The sequence below is a fragment of the Pteropus vampyrus genome, unplaced genomic scaffold, assembly GCF_000151845.1.
Source record: "Pteropus vampyrus isolate Shadow unplaced genomic scaffold, Pvam_2.0 Scaffold13, whole genome shotgun sequence".
In the NCBI taxonomy this organism is placed as follows: Eukaryota; Metazoa; Chordata; class Mammalia; order Chiroptera; family Pteropodidae; genus Pteropus; species Pteropus vampyrus.
Window position 1 is genome coordinate 564,115 of NW_011888794.1, and position 6,686 is coordinate 570,800.

At 28.1% G+C, this 6,686-nt stretch overlaps 1 pseudogene; it reads left to right on the forward strand.

Moving 5' to 3' along the window:
• The first annotated feature begins 6,385 nt into the window (after positions 1-6,385).
• Positions 6,386-6,504, forward strand: LOC111733344 (annotated as a pseudogene).
• The last annotated feature ends 182 nt before the right edge of the window (positions 6,505-6,686 follow it).

Here is a 6,686-nt window from a genome sequence, read left to right on the forward strand (position 1 = left end):
ATGAAAATAGCTTTGAGGCATGGAAAATATATGATTACTGTAATTTTTATTCTTTTGGCTTGAAAAGAATTTAGGTTTTATGTTATATAAAATAAACTACCCACATTTAAAAAAATTTCTTCCAAAATAAGAAGTGATAGTGCAGAGCTAGTTGTAATTTAACAATGACTTAGATGAAATAATTTGTTGATCAAAAAATAACATTAGAAGGTTCTCTTGTCAATTTTTCTAATTTTTACTATATCGAAGTATTTTGAAAACATTTTTCTTTATAGTATGGAGAACCAAAAAGAAAAAAAGTTTAGTATGTGAAGTCTCCTATTATTTACTTGAAGAACATGCAATTATATATAATAATTTATGCAAACTTCTCATTGTTTACTGACCTACAAATGAATAGAATTACTTAAATTTAAGTAAAGGTTACCCCCAGGGAAATTTCTTTGGACAAGAGACAGTAATAATTCCGTCACTTAACAATCAATTTTTAAGTGGAAACCTGGGAGAAGCTGTAGGTAATAGCAGTGTATATAGCAGTGTATTCAACAAACTGTAGACCAGTATCTTACATGGGAGACAACTTAAAAGGAGCATATATCTTTCAACATGATTCCTTTTCTACAGTGTATGATTTCTATCTTATTTGCTCCTCAGTGAACAGAAGAAAAAGCATAATACGCTCACATTTTACTCTATTGGAACTTAATAAGCATTTCTGCTATCCAATAAAATAATCTTTTAATTTGGAAAAAAAATCTATTGTTTCATATAAATATAGCAATAAATTTAAATACAATCACATTTTAAAATATTATCTTATTACAACAATAAAGATATTTAAATTCTACAAATACATACAAATAAAAAATGCCTAGTATTTATAGGCAAAATTTACCTCAGGTAATATTTTTATAAAATAATAGCTATTTAAAAATTGCTTATTAAATAAAGATGATATTCATATGGAATTACACTTAGAGAAACAATTAATCAATTAATTTAGCCCAGCAATATATGATGTACCCTTAGAAGATCCAGGAAGTTAAATGGTATATTATTTTAAATAAAATAAATATTCAATCGATTTGGAAGACTATGATATTTCTGAGTTCAAAGATTACATGTCCTCAACATTTTTAAAAATGTATCCTTGGTCATAAGAGATATTATGTCAGACACTGAAGTATCAAGTAATACTGTAACTTAAACTGAAAAAATGAACGTAAAACAACAAAAACAAAATTTTAATATTGCTTAAATGATTACGTGATTACTTATGGAAATGTTGAGTCATAAGAGTGATCAAAACAAAAATTTTAAAATAAATATGTGAAAATTATATATACATAGTTGCTTCATCATACAAATATTATTCTAAAACTAAGGAGTTGGACAAAAAAGAATGAAATATGATTTCCTGTTTTCAGTAAACATACATGAGAAAATGCAAATCATTTACATTGAAATAATATAAAATGAAAATATAAGATCTTATACATGTACCTTACTAATAGTAAATTATCAATATATATTTGACTCATTGAAAGGAATTTAGTACAAGTGATTTGCAAATTCAGAAATGAGGTATATTGGCTATATGAGACACAAGTCCTGAGTGTTTACTATTTGCTAAGAACTGTACAAGTTACTTTGTTTATTATCTCATAGAACAGACACACTGAATGAGTGAATAAAGTTGGCTAAGGATGGAAAACCAAAAGAAGGATATTATAAGAAAGGAAACAATACCAATTGATACGTGTGGTGACATAGACCAGATTTAAATGGAACAACAGAACTGAGGAGAGTACAATTGGAAAATTTTGCTAGGGCTGATTTTAGAAGGCTCTGGATATTAGAAGAGATATATCTATAATAGCAATTATGTTTTGTTAAGTAGTTACTATGAGTTTTAACATTTATTCCTACAAAACTGTACAGAGTAAGCACTAGCACTCTCCCAACATTATACACAATAAAATTGTACTCTCCCAATGTTGCACTCTCCCAACATTATACACAATAAAATTAAGAATAAATTAAATTAATTAACTTGCTCCAGATACCAATTGTTGTAAATAATGAAATAGTTTGACTCTTTGTTTTGTTATTAATTTTATATAGACTACCTTTAGCTATTCTATAGGCCAATTATCTTGGGTATTAATTTTAAATACAGATTATCTATAATTTATGAAAATCTATTCTTAATTCATGGTATCATTCGCAAATAAAATTAAACATTTAAATTTACTTAGGATCTATTCAGATGTTTTTCTGTTAATGATTAATAGTATAATTATATTAATGATTATAGTATAATTATATTTTTTGTATTAGACAAGTTTTGTTAATTTTCTCATAGGAGATATAATTTTTTCATTAAATTAACATTTATTATATAAAGGATATTTATTATTTAAAGAATCAGAAGAATTCACTAATTATATTTTGAAGTATTCAGTTTTCTATATAAAAGTTAGTTAAATTATGCTATATTTTATTCACTTATGTTCTCATTTTTTACTTACTTCTGGATTATAGATATAGTCTAGTTGTAAAAATGCCAGTTATTATGGAAATAATAGAATGAAAGAAAAACGTTCACTTTCAGCATAACCAATCACAAAGTCAAGAGCCAATTTCCTTTCCCAGACATAATTCTCTCATTATTAAAAAATAAATAAATTTATTTAAAAAAAAACAAAGAAATAAAAAAGGCAAATAACAGTTATGTCAATATTACAATATATATGAGTGACTACTGAATAATATCAATAATATATAAGTATCTCTTTAGTTCAGCTAAGAACACTCAACTCAGCTGTAAAAGAGGCAAATTATATGAAAATACAATTTCAAAAAGAATAAATGCAAATATCAGTAAGTACATGAAAAGGCACTCCTACTGCAAGAAATTGGAGAAATCTATCTCTGTGTGTATGTGCATGGGTCTGCGTGTGTGCGTGTGCATGGGCGTGTGTGTGTCCTACATTGCTTACTGTGGTTTCTCCATTTACCAAACAATTTGTTGTCTCTGTTATGGTGTCTTCTCTCATTGTTTAATAATTTTTAAAATCAATCTCAACAAAAACAATATAAAATGCTGATGAAAGCACACAAGAAATAGTCTAGAAATTCTGTAAAAATTTCAAGGAGAATATAAATATGGGCTGGTACACACAAGTTTTAGGCTTATTTCCTGTATTCTTAAAATCTATGAGGAAATGTAAAATTGGAATGTATACCTGTTTCTTCAGAAATTTATTGAGCAGTTGCATAAATAAAACTAAGTATTAAGTGTCACTCTAATCTTATCAACAGAAGATGTAAAGAGATTTCATAAGTAACACCCATAGAAATACATCTTCAGAAAACTTATGAACATTTTTTGTTGAGTCATCTTAAGGGTACTTTTCACAGTTGTGTTCTTATTGGAAATATAATCCTTCTTCCACTGCATGATCTACTTAGTAAATGGTGTATATACAAAATAAACTATTTTTGTATATTAATTTTATAAATTTCAACATAGTATCTAATAATTTTTCAACTAGTTTTTTTTTAACAATTCAATTGTATAATGCCAAATAATGATTTTGCTGCCTTGCCAAATTTAGCCTCCTAATTTTACAATAGTTTCTAATATCATTGTTACTACAAAAAATAAATCTTTGTTGGTTATAACCATCCAGTTTTGCATTTTTAAGTTCATTTTTGATTTTCCATTTGACATATATTATATATCTATAACTTAGATATCTAAGTATCTATATATGCGTGTATCTGTCTATCTTACCAAAAGACATTTTGCCTTTTTATTGACATTAGTATTTTGAAATATAGAAATAGATTTCCTATGATTGAACCAGGAAGTAAAGCCCTATTTGCTATGCTGCATAATCCTTTGAAAGTTCTTCTGTCTTCTATTTTATAATATTTTATTTAAGATATTTGCTTCAGAATTCACAAGTGAGATTGTTCAGTACTTTTAGATTTTGGCATCAATATCATACTGAGTCTGTTAAAGGAATTTCAAAGCTTGTTTTTTCTTGCTAGACTCTGAAACATTTTAAATAACATTTGGCATTATCTATTCCTTGGAGCCCAATGCTTTTAGGGAAAAGGAATTCTTTGACACATTCTCAGTTGCCTTCTGAATAATTAGTCCGTCTGGATTTTCCATCTCTTTTACTCCTTATCAATACTAATAATTAGAATAAAATAATTCAGTAAATTGGCCTTATTCTCTAATACATTACTAATAAAATAAGCTTTTTTGAGAGCAAGCATTAACTATTTAGAAAAGAGTAATAATAAAAATTTCTCATAAACTTAAAAACAGATAACATCTAAGAATAAACACAAGGATGGTGTAATTCCTATAAATTCCTATGTAATTCCTATATAAAAACTGCATCATATTAATAAGAAACAAAGAAATATGTATATAAAGGGGAAGACATACTGTTTACTTTTGGGGTGGAAATATTTGAAGATGTTAATTATTCCAAAAATAATCTAAGAATCCAATTGAACTCTGAAGGAACTTAGAATATCACAAGATTTTGTTAAAGGATATCAGAATGAGAATACGTGCAGGGATGGCCCATCGTTGTAAAATAAATAATAGAAATGAGAAAGAATTTGCCCTATACAATATCAGAACATATTCTATGGCAATATTCATTAAAATAATGTAAAATTAAAAGTGAAATGATTCCATTGGGCAGTGAAATAGAATATTATCTAGAAACAGTCATATTTTATAAAGATAATATTTTTAACCAGTGGGTACCAGATATTTTGCTCATTAAAGAATGTCTATTTAAAACATATACAGACAGTTTAAAACATATACTGACTTACGGTGGTTCGACTTACAAATTTGGGGCTTTATGATAGTGCAAAAGCAATATGCATTTAGTAGCAACCGTACTTCAAATTTTGAGGTTTGATCTTTTCCTGAGCCAGTGAGATGGCTTACGGTTCTTTCTCAAGATGCTAGGCGGCAGCAGCAAGCCACAGCTCCCACTCAGCCACATGATCATGAGGATGAACAACAATATTGTACAGTGCGTTCATTGTTAGATGATTTTGCTCAAGCATAGGATAATGTGAATGTTCTGAGCATGTGTAAGGTAGGCTAGGCTAAGCTGTGATGTTCTGTAGGTTAGGTGTAGTAAATGCATTTTCAACTTACAATATTTTAAACTTATGATGGGTTTATTGGAACACAGCACCATCTTAAGTGGAGGAGCACCTATATATTAGAAAAATAGAGTGAGATAAATATAAGTGTGATATACATTTTCTGGACTGTGTTAAATTGTGTCAGACTTTTTCCTGCATAGCAGAGTTAAGATTTTTAAATTGTGTTCTGAATTCATGAAGAATTTAAATAACAAAAAATTCTATTCCCTACTTTAATAAAACTCACCTATAAACTCTCTACGGTTTATTTTATAATTTGTTCAGTATTTCTTAAGTCTTTGTGAGTGATTTTTAAAACTCATTTCCCAGTAAAATATCTATTTCATTTAGCTTTTCAGTAAATGGTTATTGGCTTCTTCAGGTCAGAATGTTCAAATTTGCGGGAGATTTTCATTTCCATACTAACATTGTAAAAACATTAGATAAGCTACAAAATAATAGCTTCTTAGAAATATAAATGAGGTAACTTACAGAGGAATAAGTTCTTCTTAGGAGAAAATAGATCACATAATGCTTACATTGCTGACTCATGGTGAGAAGCTTTGCAAACCCAGCAGTGACAGAGAGTATTTGCTAGAGTAAGAGCATAATTTCCCAACTTTTGATGGCAAGAATTGGCTAGTGCGAGTGTTTAGAATCTCAATGATTCTCAGACCTTGATTTAACTCATAATAGTTTGCCAGTTCATTTCCATGGGATTTTCATCAAGTACATAGAGCCAAAGGCTGGGGAAGTATGGCATGTAGGCAAAGCAGTTACAGTTATTTGAATAGTAGGAAAGTGTTAATGAGGAATATTTTATGCATCATTGAGAAAGTGAGCAGGATGAAATTTAAAATTGTTTTTTTCTCCATTCTTAATATTAGCAGTTATAGTATTTTCATACCATAGCTATATTTTCATTAGCTTTAAAGTTACTTAAATCTATGTGTTAATATTATAACAAAATTAGTAATCAGCACTTTGTTAGGTAACAAAAGTATCATCTTTATATATAATGGTTGAAAAAAGTTAAATATAAATTATCATTAGCTTAAAGTACAAATTATTATATAATATTAAATTGCAAATTTAAAAATATAATCTTGAATATATTTCACTGTAAAGGTATAATTACAAATTATAGACACTAACAATATTAACATTTTTTGCATTAAAAGTTATTAATTGAGTCTACAGCCATGCCACGCTGAACAAGCTGGATCATGTCTGATCTTGGAAGTTAAGCAGGGTCGGGCCTGGTTAGTACTTGGATGGGAGACCATCTAGCAAGACCAGGTGCTGTAGGCATAAAAAATAAAAAATAAGGGATTGTAAACTGACAAGCTCCTTGCAATCTGTGAGGTCAACCAAGGTTTACCTCGTCTAAAAAAAAAAGTTATTAATTGAAGTTTAAAGAACAATAATTACAAAAACCTTATTAATGGATTAATCATATTAACTTTATATGTACTTAATCTAAATTGGTTTAT